Genomic DNA, 17,593 nt, shown 5'->3' with positions numbered 1-17,593 from the left:
GAACAGTAGGAGAAGCACACGCTACTCACCTGCTTTTGTTTTTTTTTTGTTGTTGTTGTTATTGTTTAAAAATTTTTTTTAACTAAACTTTTTATTTTGAGATATGGATTCACATGTCGTTATCAGAAATACAGGTTGAGCATCTCAGATCTGAAAATTTGAAGTGCAAAATGCTCTGAGATTCAAAAGTTTTTTGGTGCCAACATAATTCTCAAAAGAAATGCTCACTGGAGCATTTCAGATTCTGGATTTTTGAATTCGGTATGCTCAAATTGTATAATGTAAATATTCTAAAATGAAAATACTCAAAATCTGAAACACTTCTGATCTAGAGCATTTTGGACATTTTGGAAAAAGGTTACTCAGTCTGGAATACAGAGAGATCCCACGTGCCCTTTACCCAGATTTTTATGATAGGTGCATATTCAGTTTTTGTTTTTGTTTTAAAAGAAACTTCCAAATGGTTTTCCAGAATGGCTGTGTTTTCATTCCCACCAGCAGTATATGAATGATCCAGTTTCTCTGTATCCTCAATAGCATTTGGTGCTGTCATTGTGTGTGTGTGTGTGTGTGTTTAAACAACTTAAGCTGTTTCAGTAGTTATATGGCGATCTCACTGTGGTTTGATTTTGCATTTTTGTGATGGCTAATAATATTGAACATCTTTTCATGTTTATTTGCCATCTTTATCTCTTTTGGTAAATTGTTCATGTATTTTCTCCCTTTTCTAACTGGAATTTTTCTTACTGTTGAATTTTGAGTGTTCTTTATATATTATCGATACTAGCACCTTGTTATATATGTGGGTTGTGTGTATCTTCCTCATCTGTAGCTGGTCTTTTCATCATCTTCTTAGGGTATTTGGAAAAGCAAAAGTTTCAAATTTCGAAGTCCAAATTACTAATTTTACCTTTTATGGATCATGCTTCTGGTGTCAAGTCCAAAACTCAAATTTAACTAGCTCTAGATTCTAAGATTTTCTTGCGTTTATTTTTCTTTTTTTTTTTTTTTTTTTTTTTTAACTAGCTCTAGATTCTAAGATTTTCTTGCGTTTATTTTTCTTTTTTTTTTTTTTTTTTTTTTTTTTTTTTTTTTTGAGACGGGCTCTGTCGCCCAGGCTGGAGTGCAGTGGCGCGATCTCGGCTCACTGCAAGCTCCGCCTCCTGGGTTCACGCCATTCTCCTGCCTCAGCCTCCCGAGGAGCTGGGACTACAGGCGCCCACAACCGCGCCCGGCTAATTTTTTGTATTTTTAGTAGAGACGGGGTTTCACCGTGGTCTCGATCTCCTGACCTTGTGATCCGCCCGCCTTGGCCTCCCAAAGTGCTGGGATTACAGGCGTGAGCCACCGCGCCCGGCAAAAAATATGGAACGCTTCACGAATTTGCGTGTCATCCTTGCGCAGGGGCCATGCTAATCTTCTCTGTATCGTTCCAATTTTAGTATATGTGCTGCATAAAATTTTATAGTTTTGCATCTTACATTTAAGTCCATGACCCATTTCAAGTTAATTTTTGTATGAGTTGGTCTCAGGTTAAAATTCTTTTTGTGCCTGTGTAAGTCCACTCGCTGTAGCACAATTTGTGTGAAAAGGCTATCCTTCCTTCGTTGAATTCTCTTGCACCTGGGTTAAAAAGAAGACAGGCATATTTGGTGAGTTTCTTTCTGGGTTCTCTATGCTGTTCTATTAGTTTATGTGTCTGATTGTCCATCGATACTACACATTCTTGATTACCATAGCTATTTAAGTATTGAAATCAGTAGACTGACTCCTCACACTTTATTCATTTTTTTTTCAAATTGTTTTAGCTAGTCTAGTTCCTTTGCATTTCCATGTAGAATGTAGAATCTCGTCTATGTTGCTGTGTCTACAAGATTATAGGATGTGTCAAATCTTTATAATCAATTTGGAGAGAATTGCTGTCTTCACTATGTTTAGTTTTCTAATTCATGAACACTGTATGTCTCTTCAGTTATTTCGATCTTCCTTGATTTTTTTTTCCATCAGCATTTTACAGTTTATAGCATATATATCCTGGACATGTTTTGTTGGATTCACATTTAACTATTTTTTATTTTAGCTATTATGATCTTCATTTTAGTGTCTACATGATAAAATATTTTAATTTTGATGTCCACATGTTCATTGCTCATATATTAAAGTACAATTGATTAAATACAATATTTAACTGTTATCTTTTGACTTTGCTAAAGTCACTCATTTTAAAAGAAGTTTTTGTAGATTCCTTGGGATTTTCTATATAGATTACTGTCATCTGTAAATAGGGACAGTTTTGTTTCTTCTTTCAGGTCTGTATGCCTTTTATTTTCCTTGACTTATTGCACTGGCTTGCACTTCCGGCACTATGTGAATGAGAGTAATGAGACTGGCCCTTCTTGTTCCTGATTTTAGGAAAAATATATTCAGTATTTTTCTCTTATAATGTTAGCTGTAGATTATTTTTAGATGCTCTTTTTCCAAGTTAAAGTTTCCTTTGATTCCTAACTTCATTTAAGTTTTCTTTTTATCATGAATTGGTGTTAAATTATATCTAATATTTCTATACATCAATATGATTATATGATTTTTCTTCTTTATCCTGTTAATATGGTAGAGTACATTCCTTGATTTTTGAATATGGACTCATTCTTGTATTCCTGAAATAAATCCCTGTTTATGTTGTACAATTTCTTTTAGATATTTCTGAATTCCTTTTGCATATGTTTTGTTAGGGATTTTTGTATCTGCATTCATGAGGAATATTAGTATGTGTCTTCTTTTTTGGCACCATCTTTGTCTGATTTTGGTTTGAAAGTAATACCAAAATTGTTTTTCTGTTTTCAATTTTACTGATTTCTGCCGTTGATTCTTTTCTTAATTTCTGCTTATGTTAGGTTTATTTTGACTTTTTTCCAGGTACCTGAGGTGGGAATTTAAATTATTGATATGCATGATGTCCTGTTTCAAAAAAAGTATTTAGTGCTACAGGTTCCCGTTTGAGCATTGCGTTTCCTGTTCTACTAATGTTGATATGCTGTATTTTCATGTTCGTTTGTTTCAGTGTTATTTTCTCCCCCTTGAAACTTTTGACCCATGGATTATCTGTAAGTATGTTGTTTAGTTTCCACGTGTTGGGGTATTTTCCTGTTTTCTTTCTGTTACTATTAATAGTTTCTAATTTTATGCCCTTGTGACCAGGGGAGCCACTCTGTATGACTTCAGTTCTTTTAAAATTTGTTGAAGAATATGTTTTATAGCACAACATGTAGTGTGTCTTGGTTTGTGTTTCCTGGGCACCTGAAAAAGAATGTGTATTCTGCTGCTGGGTCAGATGTCATATAAATGTTAGTTAGATCTTATAGGTTGATGATGTTGAGTTCTTATATAACCTTTCTGATTTTCTAATTGTTCTATCAGTTGCTGAGAGAAAGGTGTCAGTGTTTCTTACTGTAATTGTGGATTTGTCTGTTTCTCCTTTCAGTTCTGTTAGTTTTGCTTTATATATTTTGTAGTTCCATCTATGCATACACATTTAGGATTGGTATATTTTCTTGATGATATGCCACTTTTATCATGACATAGTGTTTCTGTCTGTCTGTGATCATTGTTTTTTGCTCTGAAGTCTACTTTTTCAGATTAATATAGCACTCCTATTTTATTTTGATTGATATTTGCATGATATACCATTTTTCTTCTTTTACTTTCAACCTACCTGTGTCATTATATTTGAAGTGAGTTTCTTGTAGATAGCATATAGTTAGATCATGTTTTTTAACCACTGCCAATCTGACTTTTAATTATTGCATAACCCCATACCCCTTTATGTCTCTTTACTTCCTCCATTTGTAATATAATCATCTTAAAAGCTTTCTTTAACACATTTAGATCCACAACAGACAGTATTCTAATTTGTTCAATCATCAAACATAACTGTAAAATTCAAGAGAAAGAAAACCTATTGTATTTACCCATATTTTTGTTTACTTTTTTTTTTTTTTTTTGTCCTTTCTGATGGATATCAGGTTCTTTCGGTTTTTCTTTTCTGTTTGTTGAATATTTTTACCTGCTCTTTTAGGGTGGTCTTTTGGCGAAAAATCTCCATGTTTTTCTTTATTGGAGAGTGTCTTTATTACCTTTCCATTGCCTAAGGGTATTTTCACTGGGTATAGGATCCTGGATCGACAGTCCTTTTCTTTTAGCACTGCAGAATGTGTCATTCCTTCTGACCTCTGTGGTTTCTAATGACGAATATGTCATTTGAATGTTATTCCCATATAAGTAAGGTGTCTTTTTTCTCTTATTGTTTTCAAGATTTGAGGAGGGGAGATGATTAATTTCCAGAAGTTTGACAATGTTGTGTCTTATTATATATGTTTCTTTGCCACAATTAGGAAGTTTTCAGCCATTATTTGAGTACTTTTTCAGCTCTGCTCTCTTTTTCTCCTTTCTGAATTACAGTAACATGGATTTTAGTTCTTTTGTTACTGTTTCATAGGTCCCTGAGGCTCTGTTTATTTTTTTCAATATATTTTCTTTCTTTGGCTCAGACTGGGTAATTTATTTTGTTTTATTTTCTCCTTTACTGATCTTTTTCCCTCTGTCCCCTCCATTCTACTGTTGAGCCCATTCATTAAATTTTTTGTTTTGGTTATTGAGGCTTTTAGTTCCAAAATTTCCATTTGGTTCTACTAATATATCTTCCGTTTCTTTGGTGAGACATTTTATGTTTTCATTTGTTTCAGGCACAGTTACTTATTAAAGCATTTTTATGATGGCTGCTATAAAATCTTTGTCAGATAATCTAACAACACTTTCATCTTTGTTTTGTTGTCTGTTGATTGTATTTCCTCATTCAAGTTGATGTTCTTGGCTTTGGTATGAGAAGTGACTTTCCATTGAAACCTAGATATTCTGAGTATTATGTTGTGAGACTATGGATTTTACTTAAACCTCTTGTTTTAGTGGTGCCTTCTGACACTGCTTTAGCAGCAAGAAGAGGATGGCACTATCTTATTATTGCAAGATGAGAAGTCCGAGTTCCACCTGTCCTCCATTGGACCTGAGGGGAAAAAGGAGTTTTTCATTCCTGTTGGGCAGGGGCACAGTCTACCTTTCACCAGTAGGCTTCTGCTGATATCACCCTAACTGGAAGGGATAGGAATGACTCATTACTGTTCTATACATGGTCTTTACTGATACCGTGGATGTAGAGGTGGGACAGGGGGAGGTGGCCTCATTACTACTGGGCAGTGGTCAAAATCCTACTACTTCACTAGGCCCGTCCTGATGCCACGCAAACAGGGAGAGGAGAGAGACATAGCATAGGGAGTTGAAAATTCTGTGTCACCACATGATTAATTTCTGTAGAGTATGTGTGTGTGTGTGTGTGTGGTGTGTGTGTGTGTGTGTGTGTTAGGGAAAGAAAATCGGAGGTCACTACTTTTGCTTCTCTACCACCCCCTCAGTATTAGGGTTGTGGCTCATCTTTATAACCTGGCCAGGGTAGATGTCTGGGTTTAGTCCTCAACCATAGCTGGCATTGGTTGGTGAGGGGCCACAGTTTTTTTTTTTTTTCTGTGATGATTGGCTTGTGTAGAGCAGTTATAAAAGTTTTCTGTCTTGCTATGCTGCTCCTTTCCTGCTCCTTTGGCTAGAGAGAACTGGCTTTTGAGGGGAGCTGTCTTTTTTGTCTGTGCCCTGTTGGCATTTCTGGATTGCCAGCTTCTCCAGTTCGAAGTTGCAGATAATACGAAGTGAAAGGAAAATCCAGGAAACTTGCCACTGTGTTGTTTCTTGGGTCCCCAAAGTCCCTAGCTGCTCTGCCCTTTTTCTACCTTTCACAGTCTTCTTAATGATTGTTTTATATAAAATGTCCAGTATTTAAAATTCTACTGTATGGATATGCACATGTTTCATTTTGCTGGAAGTGGAATTTATTCACCTGCTTTTTAATGCAGCAGAGAAAATAAAAATGCTGCATAGATTACATTATAAAGAATATAGCTTAGAACCCTAGGTAGAATTATTAACATTGGAATGGGTCTTTCGAAGACAGATTCTCATCTCAGGTAATTTAGATATCGTTCAGCTTGAAGACCTGAGTTGCTGCCTGGTGACAGGCAGTGACACAATGTTCTTTGATTTTCTTTCCATGTGCTATTTTGGTCTTGGTTTTGTATATACAGTTAAAGCAGGAAGCACATTGGGTAGGATTATACCTTTGTAAGTCATTTTCAGCACTGATGCAGTTCAGTTGATCTTACTGGCCTTCAGTGCAATGGGCCAAATTTATTTCAATCAATGAACTGATACAGCCCATCCCCTTTAAATACTCTTATTCATAGATACACCAGTAATTTGTTTTTCTAGGTTTGCTTTTTTAAAACTTGGGACCTAAAAAAACTTTAATTTTTCAATTACCAGCAGTAATACTGACTTTTTGTGTGTATCATTCTATGAAGTTTAAAACATGTATAGGTTTCATTTATAGTTCTTTGTTAAAATTTAGAAAAGTTTCGTCACCTGAAAAAATTCTCTTACGTTATTCATTTGTAGTCATACTTTCCTCCCAACCCTAACCCCTGGCAACCCCTGTTCTCTTCTTCATTACTGTAGTTTTGTCTTTTAGGGGCATGCCATATAAATGGGGTCATGTGGTATATAACCTTTAGAGATTGGCTTATTTCACTTAGCATAATGCTTGAGATTCATCCACATTGTTGCTTTATATCAACAATTCATTTCCTTTTTGTGCTTATCAGTAGCTCATTATATCTAACTATATATAGGCAGTTTATTTACCCCTTGGGTTGTTTCTACTTTATAGTAATTGTGAGTAAATACAGTGTAAACATTCATGTACCCATTTTTATGTTAGCATAACTTTTGATTTCTCCAGGGTTAATACCTAGGAGTGGAATTGCATGGTTATCCTTTACATGCATGTTTATGCAAGAAATATCCAGATTTTTTCAGAGCAGCTATATCATTTTGTACCCCACCTGTAAGCCCTTTATCTTTCTATCCTTTTCAAGAGCATTTACCTTTTCTTGTTAGAGAATTTTTGCAAAGCCTCTTTAATGTCTTTATCAGGCTATTTCACCATCTGTGTCATTTTAGAGTTGATACCTATTGCCTGAGTGTTTTTTTCTGTGCAAATTGAGATTTTTAAATTTATTCACGTGTTGACTGATTTTGAATTTTATTCTGGACATTTTGATTGTTATGATACTCTGGGTCTTTTTTACACATCCTGTAGAAAACATTGAGATTTTCGTTTCAGTAGGCAGTCGACTCATTTAATTTCAGGATTCAAGTTTGATCCAGCCATCTGTGACTTGTGGTTCCTATGTCAGTTCAGTTTTCGAAGTCTTTTCAGTGTTAATTTGAATTTGTCCCACTTATTTGCCACCCAGTGGCCAGTTTGGGAATTTGGCAGTGCTCTGTTGAGTAGTTCAGTACTCAGTGCCTGTCTGTGCTGTTTAGGATCAGATCCATGCTTGTGTAGCTTGGGATGAGATGAAAAGTTCATAAATAACTTGAAGGAATCACTGCCCTGAACTCCTTCCTCTCTGCCATCGATGCAGTGCTGTGTTTTTGGTTCTCTGGCTAGGAAGCTGGGGTCTTTAATTACTGTGATCTGCTGTGCAGTTTCCATGATTGTGCCCCTACCTGGGGACAAGCAGTGGGATGATAAAGAAGATAAAAACAGGGGTTAGCCTTACCCTCCTGAGACCAGTATTCCGTCAGTCAGGGATAAAGGTTTCCCACTTTCAGAATTTTTGCTCCGTTTCTGTGGGCCCCGGTTTTTTGTGCCTTCTTCCTACCTCCACAGAAATATTTGAGGCCCAGCATGTGAGAGAACAGAGAAAATGGTACTTCAAATTTTGTTATTCTTCCTCTATTTCCGTCTACTTTTAGCTGCCACATGCATCTCGTCCAGGTTTTATAGCTGCTTTTTGTGGGACAGACGAAGTGAGTGTGCTTACTCCTTTCTCAGAACCTGGGATCCAGTGGGGTTGCTTTAGTATGGAAATCGTTAACAGGAAGGGCAGGAGTAGATCCAGGTTAATTTGGAGACCCTCTTTAAGAGAAGGAATAGAAAGTTATGAATATGAAATTAAGTACACTACTTAGAAGGGGTTATGAAAGTGAAGGCCCCTGAAACGTAAAAGTTTCATTGGTTTTAATATAAACCTGCCTTTGGGAAAAAGATAAAACATAAAGAAATACTGATTATGGGTTGGATACTGTACAGGGTGATTTTAAATTCCTGTTTTCACTTAGTATTCATAAATATAAAAATGTAACCTATTTTACCCTCTATTTTACGGACGAGAAAAGCAGATGTAGAGTAGTAATACTGTGTAGTAATACTGTGTAGTATTTAACAAGTGTTAAAATTGGCCTTTAAAGCTCAAATGTAGCAAAATTCCAAAGCACCTTATCTTCTGAATACCCATCGCACTTTATGAAAGAGATTACAGATGATGAGCATCAATCTAGGCTCATGGTTGAGTCTGCTCGGAAGCCAGGCTGCCAGGGTTCAATCATGTCTCTGCTATCTGTGAAACTTTGAAAAAGCTTCTCAACCCTTCCTTACCTCTGTACCTCTGTAAAATGGGGATAATAGAGCCTACCTAAGGGGTTGTTAATGAGGACTAAGTGGTTAATGTAAAGCATTTAGAATACCTCTGGCATATAGTAAGTGCTTTTTATCCATTACATAAAACAAGGCATTTAGATAAATTATATCACACTGTCTTTGCTGTAAGCTCATTAGCCTTGTTTTTTGTGTGTTAAAAAAAATTTTTTTTTATTTTTTTAGAATCCTTTTTGCTTTGGATTCTATAGGCTAATAAACATCATATTTACAAGCTTAAAAGCAAAAAATATACAGTATTTGAAAAGTTTTTAAAAAATTCAGCAGGGCATAATAAAAATAGAACAATTTTTATCACTAAAAATGTATAACATATTAATAGAATTATTATAAAATACAGGACTAATTTCTTTTAATTAAAAATAGTTGGTCAGGCGCAGTGGCTTAGACCTGTAATCCCAGCACTTTGGGAGGCTGAGTCAGGTGGATCACCTAGGGTCAGGAGTTTGAGACTAGCCTGGTCAACATGGTGAAACACCGTCTCTACTAAAAATACAAAAATTAGCTGGGCACAATGGGTGCCTGTAATCCCAACTACTTGAGAGGCTGAGACACAAGAATCGCTTGAACCTGGGAGGCAGAGGTTGCAGTGAGCCGAGATCGTGCCATTGCACTCCAGCCTGAGCAACAGAGCGAGACTCCATATCAAAAAAGAAAAAATAAAAAGTAGTTTACATAGGAGAATAACATTCATAGTTTGCTCCTGAATTTAGGCAAATGGTAATTAGGCTGGTTATAAAATTCTTGGGCCATGACTGATAATTCTATTATTTTATTTTCTTCTAGCATTGATTGTTGGAGAAGGTACTGCTAAAGCTAACTGATTTTAAATAATTTCAAAGAGAATTGCTGGACAACTTCGGAATTTCTTCTTTCTGCCTCATTTGCTTCTTGTTCTCTTTCTGAGACTTAAGAGTTAGACCTTACCGTATCTCCTGTATCTCTTACCCTCTATTCTGTAATTTCTATACTTTTATCTCTACACGATTCATTTTGATTGTTTTATTCCAATTTGCTTCTAGTTCACTAATTTTCTCCTCAGCTGTGGATAATCTAATTTTATTATTATTTTTTGAGACAGAGTCTCGCTCTGTCTCCCAGCCCAGAGTGCAGTGGCACAGTCTCAGCTCACTGCAACCTCCACCACACACGTAGTAGTGATTCTCTTGCCTCAGCTACCTGAGTAGCTGGCATTTTACAGGCATGCACCATCACACCCAGCTAATTTTTGTATTTTTATTGATAGTAGAGACGGAATTTTGCCATGTTGGCCAAACTAGTCTCGAACTCCTGACCTCAAGTGATCCACCTGCCTTGGCCTCCCAAAGTGCTGTGATTACAGATGGGAGCCACCGTGCCTGGCCTGTATAATCTAATTTTCGATTCATCCGTTGAGTTTTTAACATCAGTTATTTTTTTGCATGTCCAGAAACTCTGGTTTTGTTTTGTAGTTTCTTTCTCTTTGTTAAAATTCTTAAATTTGTTTTGGCCTTTTGGCCATAAATGCTTACAGTCTGTATATAAAAACTTCACCATATAGGGTCTTCATCTAGGTCCCCTGTAGCTCTAGAATTGTTGTCTTTTATTTCTCTTAGTTTTTATTTTATATGTAATTTTAACATTTATTTTAGATTCAAGGGGTATGTGTGCAGGTTTGTTACATGTGAAATTTTTTAAATGGACAAATAATAATCGTATCTTTTCATGGGGCACATAGTGATGTTTTCATACATATAATGTATATACCTTACTTCTTGAGTTACAAAGACAGGTTATGAAAAAAGGGGATTTTCACTTACTTACAAATAAGTTCTGGACATATTACAAGCTTGGCACACAAGCTGAGACACGATCATTGGTAAAATAGGCTCCAAATTATACAATCAATAATATATTTTCTGTCAACAATTTTAAAGTTTTTTAAAAAGTTTAGGAACATTATTTAACAAGCAAAGCTAGAAGAAACATGTTCTATATGGGCGATTGGAGAATCTGGGATATTATAGGTTAAATGTTTTGGTGAAATGACCAAATAATTAGTGACAAAAAGAGAAAGAATAGTTCAACAAAAAGATATTCCTCTTCCTAGCATATCTGATACCTTCCTGGGCTTTTCTGTAAAATAAAAACAGTTGTAGTATCAATCTGTATTAGTTATCTATTGAAGCGTAACAAATTATGTGAAACTTAAAACAATGAACATTCATTATCTCACAGTTTCTGTGGGTCAGGAATTTAGGAGTCACTTAGCTGTGTGATTCTGGCTCAGGATATCTCATGAAGTACAGTCAAGATGGTGGCTTAGGCTGTATTCATGGGAAGCCTTGACTAGGACTGGGAGGATCACTTCAAGGTGGTTCACTCACATGCCTGGCAAGGTTGTGCCTGGCTTGCAGGAGGGCTTATGAGGTTCCTCACCATGAGGACCTTTCCATAGGACTTTCGTTTGTTTCTTTGTTTGAGATGGAGTCTTACCCTGTTGCCCAGGCTATAGTGCAATAGTATGTTCTCAGCTCACTGCAATCTCCACCTCCTGGGTTCAAGTGATTCTCCTGCCTCAGCCTACCCAGTAACTGGGATTACAGGCACCCGCCACCATGGCCGGCTTATTTTTGTATTTTTAGTAGAGATGAGGTTTCATCATGTTTGCCAGGCTGGTCTCCAACTCCTGACCTCAAGTGATCCGCCCATCTTGGCCTCTCAGTGCTGGGATTAAAGGTGTGAGCCACCGCACCTGGCCTTCCATAGGACTTTTAAATGTTCTCATGACATTGCAGCTGGTATTTCCCAGAGCAAGTAGTAGAAGAGAGACTGAGATAGAAGCCACAATGTCTTGAATGATCTAGCCTCAGAATTCTAAATATCATTTCTTCAGTATTTTACTGCTTACGTGGGTCAGCCCTATTCGTTGTGGAAGGAAGTACTACCAGGAAGTGAAAATCATTGATTGGGTTTACTAGCTACCACCTTATCTTACCAGATTACTGTAGCAATTAAATGAGATTATTCCAGTGAAGGCTTCTAGAACCTAGTAGGTGCTCATTGAAACACCTGTTTGATTTAGTGTGTTTCCTATTGATGGTACTGGGCAGAAGAAATCAATTTCTGACTGTTTCCCAAATGCAGAGGCTTATGTGTGTCTATGAAGAAGAGATGAACACTGATCTCTGGCCAAAGAGATTAAATCTTGAGATCATTATTGTAATTGTTAGTTTGTTTAGAAGCTTGATTGGTTGTTATTTAGGTATCAAGTGGTAATAGCAATTAAGTTTTGAGGCAGGAATATTGATAAATGCTGGAAGCCACAATTTTGACCCACAGTGAACTCTTTAATTTGATTACCACCTAGCACGTAATCATTGAAGAAGAATAATGCATTTCAAGTGTTATACATGCATTTTTTTTTATGATTGAATATCTTTTACTTTCTCTAAGTTTAACTAGGTTCAATTTTTTTTTTCTTTTCTAAATTGACCATATCTCACTATTGATAGTGATATAGGTATGGTTTCTTTATAGAGGGCACTGATTATTTAAAAATAATATGTAACAAGAATGTAAAATAGTTATGTTTATGTGTTGTAAGAAAGAAAGCATGAAGTTTCTTTTTTTTTTTTTCCTTGCTCTGTCGCCCAGACTGGAGTGCAGTGGCGTGATCTCGGCTCACTGCAAGCTCCGCCTCCCAGGTTCATGCCATTCTGACTCAGCCTCCTGAGTGGCTGGGACTACAGGCGCCTGCCGCCACGCCTGGCTAATTTTTTGTATTTTTAGTAGAGACGGGTTTCACCGTATTAACCAGGATGCTCTCGGTCTCCTAACCTCGTGATCCGCCCGCCTCGGCCTTCCAAAGTGCTGGAATTACAGGTGTGAGCCACTGCGCCCACCAAAAGCATGAACTTTCTTATTTAATGTTTTTCTCTGAATGAATTTTTCTTCAGTATCTGAAAAAGTTGCTTCCTTTTTTCTTAGAATGCTATTTTGATACTGATTATGTTTTCAATGAGTTTTTTTCTCAGTATAGCAATGAATAATAAGGGAACTATAACACTGGAAAATGTCCATCATTTTATAATATCTAGAGTCTGATTACATCTGGTTATTTATGAATGAAATTAACTGAAGCAATTATCTTCTTTAAACATAGGATTAAAACGAGTTCATAAGGAGGTGGTACCCATGGCAATCAGTAGAATATCTTGATTTTTCATGGTATTTATATTTGGCCACTGGAGGGCTCCATATTTTAAAAAATTATACCAAAGATGTAAATGCTTACTGTACCAATTTAAAGATAGAAATTCTATACAATTTTAAAGTATAGAAAGATATAAAGGATTCTATATTTTGTAGTAAAATTGCTAATAAGTAAAGATATTGAATTAAAAAGCAACTGATTACAAACGAAAATTGCATGTGCAAGTAAAGTATATTTAACAGGAGTTTGCTTCTTTTTTTATTGAAATGAAAAAAAAATATTACCCAATTTTTAAAATAAAATATCTCTCAACTTAGATGTCAAAATATAAAACTAATCATTTGAAACCTCTCAGTAAAGAAAGAAGTTGAAATAGATTAAATAATTTTTTTCTCATATCTTTTTTATATGTACCATTTTTACGTGAGGAAACCTTTTTTAGGATTCATTGAGATTATTATTTCCATTTAATTTAATGAACTCTCCAGTTATCTCAGTGACATACTATTAAAATTCACAGAACATTAGGTCACATTGTGAAAGGGAACCAAACATAAAATAGATGTGTCATCAAATAGTTGGTTATCACTGATTTTTAGGGGTTTTTAATACTTAAAATTAGTATTTCTTTGATCAAAATGTGCAGTTTACACTGTCTTGCTCTGAAAATTGGCCTTCACAGCTTGTTTTTCGTTATTAAAATGAAATGAGAACTTACAGGGGTGAGAGATTAGAAACTCCATGTATTAGTACCCGAGAGAAGGATCTTTTTGTCTAGAACAATTCTAGATAGTAAACTATATCATGTTTATCACAAACAGCATTTTTTTATTTCCTTGATCTTTTTCCACTTGAAAGAAGTGTTTTGATTTCTTTGTAGTTGTGAAGTATTTCCTTTTTAAATGTTTGAGCTGAGCTCTGGGAAGCCTGCAATTTCTAAGGTAGTTAAGCTCTTTTTTCCCCACCCGATAAGATTTGGGTCTCTCTGTACTCAGCTTGCAGAGCTGAGGATGTGCATTTTGGGTGATTTGAGTAGCTAAATTCTCAGGTTGTTCAGTAGCTTTGTTCCTTAGAACCTCCTCTTCACAAAAGGAAGGTAAGATGCAAATTAATTGCTAATGAGGAGGAATCAAAACAAAATAATATAAAAAACAAACAACTTCCTTATGATTTCACTTGAAACCTATCCAGGGTCCATGGATATATAAATCCCCACTTATTTCTACATAGAAGGGCCAACTACTAATATAGGGAAAATATACCGATGAATTATGAGAGAAAGCTATCCTTAAATTAGTACCCATTATGCACATGATGTTGAGCACCATTGTGGAATGATGTTTGAAGCTACTGTGAAATAATTGGGCAGCCTCATAGAGGATATAGTCCCCCTCATCTCCCCTGCTCATTGGTATGTTAAAGATGATAACCAGTGTCATTAACTTTTGGCCATGGGAAATGTTTGTTGTTTTTTTTCTACAAACACATCATTTATTGCCAAACATGTTCCATCTATTTAATAATAATCATGGCATACTTCTGGTTGGAGCCTAGTGGTCACAAGAGAAATTTTGACTTTCTCTTGTAGCCACAGAATGCATTCTTAATATTAGTCAGCTGAGTTGCAAAACATGTTTATCAAATGTGATGGTGAACATAGGAAGGGGCACGATGAACAAACCACATCTCTTCCTTACTGCTGTGTGAATGTAAGGACAGTTTCACATTGCGTATATTGAGACTTTCCTCCAACACCATTTTTTTTTTTTTTTAATACACAGATCCATTCAAATGTGTGACATAAACTGGTGAGATGCCTGTCTGTAGAGGTACAGTCTCGCCATAAAAGAGAATAAGCCTAACTGGTCTGATTCAGTGACCATTTTAAACCCTCCACTTTAATCCTCTGAGCTCATCAGTCACCAATACTGTCAGTTTTTAACACTTAATTGTTATAAGTTCACCCCTTCTATATCCATAGTGGATCTCAAGCCTGACTGTGCCTTAGAATCACTTGGGGGGAGCTTTTAGGGCTCTAGATGCCTGAGACCAATGTTCAGGATTATTCTGATTTAATTGGTTTAGGGGAGGGAGTGTGTGGGTATCTGCATATTTTAAAGTGTCTCCTGTGATTGTGTTTTGTAGTCCAGCTTGAGAATGATAGATTCAGAAAGAAGAGGCATTGTGGAAACTTTCTGAGGTCCGTATAAATTCTGAGTAGTTAAATGTCTCAGAGTAAATACAAGGACTCTTTATATTTGAATATGTTCTCCCTCCTCCTCCCCACTCCTTTGCATGATGCGGGTGGGGAACTCTGGTATTATTTTGGTTGCTATCATTGCCTAAACTATTTTGGACTGAACTACTTACATTTCTCGGGGGGAAGTGGGGAAAATGGCGTTCAGTTTTCAGATAGAATTTGCCCCGACCCAATGAGTTTGCCATTTCTGTTGCCTGCCAAAGCAATGAGCTTATCTTTCATCTTTAAACCAATTCTAACAGAAAATAGGATGTGATCTGGCCAAGGGAACGTAATTCAGCAAGTAAAACATGCTTTGTTTGAGTATAGATATCTTTTGAAATGTGTGGAATTATAAGGAAAAGTTGTGTAAGAATATGTATGTAGTAGACAGGCATGTGCTGTCGGGAACAGGTACTTGAGGATTAGCTTGCCCAGAGAATGAGTTTAGACCAACTCCTAGAAATACTCAACAGTGTCAGTTATGGGCAAGAGTGATGATCTGTTTATGTTTCTTTCCTAACTCTTCTCACAATGAAAATGGAACTGTCAAAAGCCAGGCTGTGAAGGTTCCCTGAGATTTCAGCCCATGGGCCGCTGACTTCCCTATTCTCCTTTGGGGAGGTCCCTGGGTGACATCTCTTCACCATGGGTTTAATGGTGTGTGTTTAGATGACTCACAAATCTTCCAGTCTGCTCAAACTTTTTCTGATTCATTCGTTATAACACCCCATGTCAAAGAGATCCCAAACTGGATCTCTGCCTGACTAGAATGAACTGTTTAGCTTGCTGCTCATCCTAATCACCTGGACACTCGTCTTTTTTTTTTTTTTTTGGACGAAGTCTTGCTCTGTCGCCCAGGCTGGAGTGCAGTGGCGCGACCTTGGCTCACTGCAAGCTCCACCTCCCAGGTTCACGCCATTCTTCTGCCTCAGCCTCCCGAGTAGCTGGGACTACAGGCACCTGCCACCACGCCCCGCTAATTTTTTGTATTTTTAGTACAGACGGGATTTCACTGTGTTAACCAGGATGGTCTCGATCTCCTGACCTCATGATCTGCCCGCCTCAGCCTCCCAAAGTGCTGGGATTACAGGCCTGAGCCACCACTCCGGCCGTCTTTTCCATTACAGTAGGGAAATTACCACCTTGTTACTCTGCCCAGCCCTCTAAGCTTTTGGGCTTGTTTTTAGGCTCATCCTAGGCACATCTGACTATAGCCTAATCAAGCGTGACTCATAAAGTGCCCAGGCAGGCACTTGGATAAAAAATAGTGAAGATATTTAGATTAAAACAAGGAAGAAGAAAATCACCATAGGAGATAAGTGTGGTGGAAGAAAGTGAAGTGTTAGAATAAAATTCAAAGTGTCAAGTAAGTCTCCCAGTGTAGGTCATCTAGAGGACTTTAACCAAACATTTTTGTGTTTGATACATAGTGTAAGTTTTGTTCTGGCATATTTGGGTTAAAAACCATTCTCCTGCTTAGAATTAGTTTAAAAAAAAAAAAAAAAAACCTAAAAATAAAAATCTAATTAACTTCAGACAGGTTTCAGGGTTCTATTTTGTTTTTAAAGTCATCGTCATTTGTGTGGGGGTCTCTTACCTAGAAATATATTACCAGTGCATGCATTCTTTTTGCTATTTGTAGATTATTTATGGCAACCTGATGACATTTCAATTCCAGGTCAATTTTCCTTAGCTACGGAAGACTCTTTAACTTCTCTGCAGTTGATATTTTTCTGCCTTGTGTCATCTAAGAAATGTAAAATTGATTTTACTTTTAACCATAAGAAACATAAATAGTAGTTACATTAAATTTGTTATATTTGAAAACTTAAATTATTTTTGCATATATCATTTTAAGAAAATGTATTTATGGGAGAAGAAGGTATTTCAAAGTGATTTGAAAATGGTTTTCAGAATTCTTAATTCAGTTGCCTTTCTTTAGCACTGGCAATCAAGACCTGGCCCACAGGTTTCAATTTCAGATCCTAGTGGGAACCTCTGGTGCAATCTTAGAAATGCTTTTAATTTTATTATTATTATTTTTTGAGATGGACTCCCTCTGCCACCCAGGCTTGAGTGCAGTGGCACGACCTTGGCTCACTGCAACCTCCACCTCCTAGGTTCAAGTGATTCTCCTGCCTCAGCCTCACCGAGTAGCTGGGACTACAGGCGTGCATCACCACCCCCAGCTAATCTTTTTGTGTTGTCGTTGTTGTATTTTTAGTAGAGACGAGGTTTCACCATGTTGGCTAGGCTGGTCTCAAACTCTTGATCTCAGGTAATCTGCCCGCCTTGGCCTCCCAAAGTGCTGGGATTACAGGCATGAGCTACCACGCCTGGCCTTAGAAATACTTTTACATGTTTATTAGTACTTTCAGTTTTTGAAAGTGTCTGGGTGTGTCGTCTACTTGTAATCTATTTGAAGTTAATTTTTATAAAGGAAATATTATTTTTAAATTTAGGGTTGTGGGAATTTTATTTATGTCAGATGTTT

At 36.7% G+C, this 17,593-nt stretch overlaps 1 protein-coding gene and 1 non-coding gene across 5 annotated transcripts in view; one reads left to right on the top strand and one right to left on the bottom strand.

Moving 5' to 3' along the window:
* Positions 1 to 17,593, top strand: part of LOC105477538 (BBX high mobility group box domain containing) — a 269,896-nt gene that overhangs the window by 90,363 nt on the left and 161,940 nt on the right. The gene's annotated exons all lie outside the window — the stretch shown is intronic.
* On the bottom strand, positions 1,360 to 1,463 carry LOC139362100 (U6 spliceosomal RNA). The gene has a single exon (XR_011620440.1). It is a non-coding gene; the product is annotated as a U6 spliceosomal RNA (small nuclear RNA).

The sequence above is a fragment of the Macaca nemestrina genome, chromosome 2 (assembly GCF_043159975.1).
Source record: "Macaca nemestrina isolate mMacNem1 chromosome 2, mMacNem.hap1, whole genome shotgun sequence".
Lineage (NCBI taxonomy): Eukaryota > Metazoa > Chordata > Mammalia > Primates > Cercopithecidae > Macaca > Macaca nemestrina.
The sequence above is the reverse complement of the archived record's forward strand: the minus strand, read 5'-3'. Positions and strand labels throughout refer to the sequence as shown.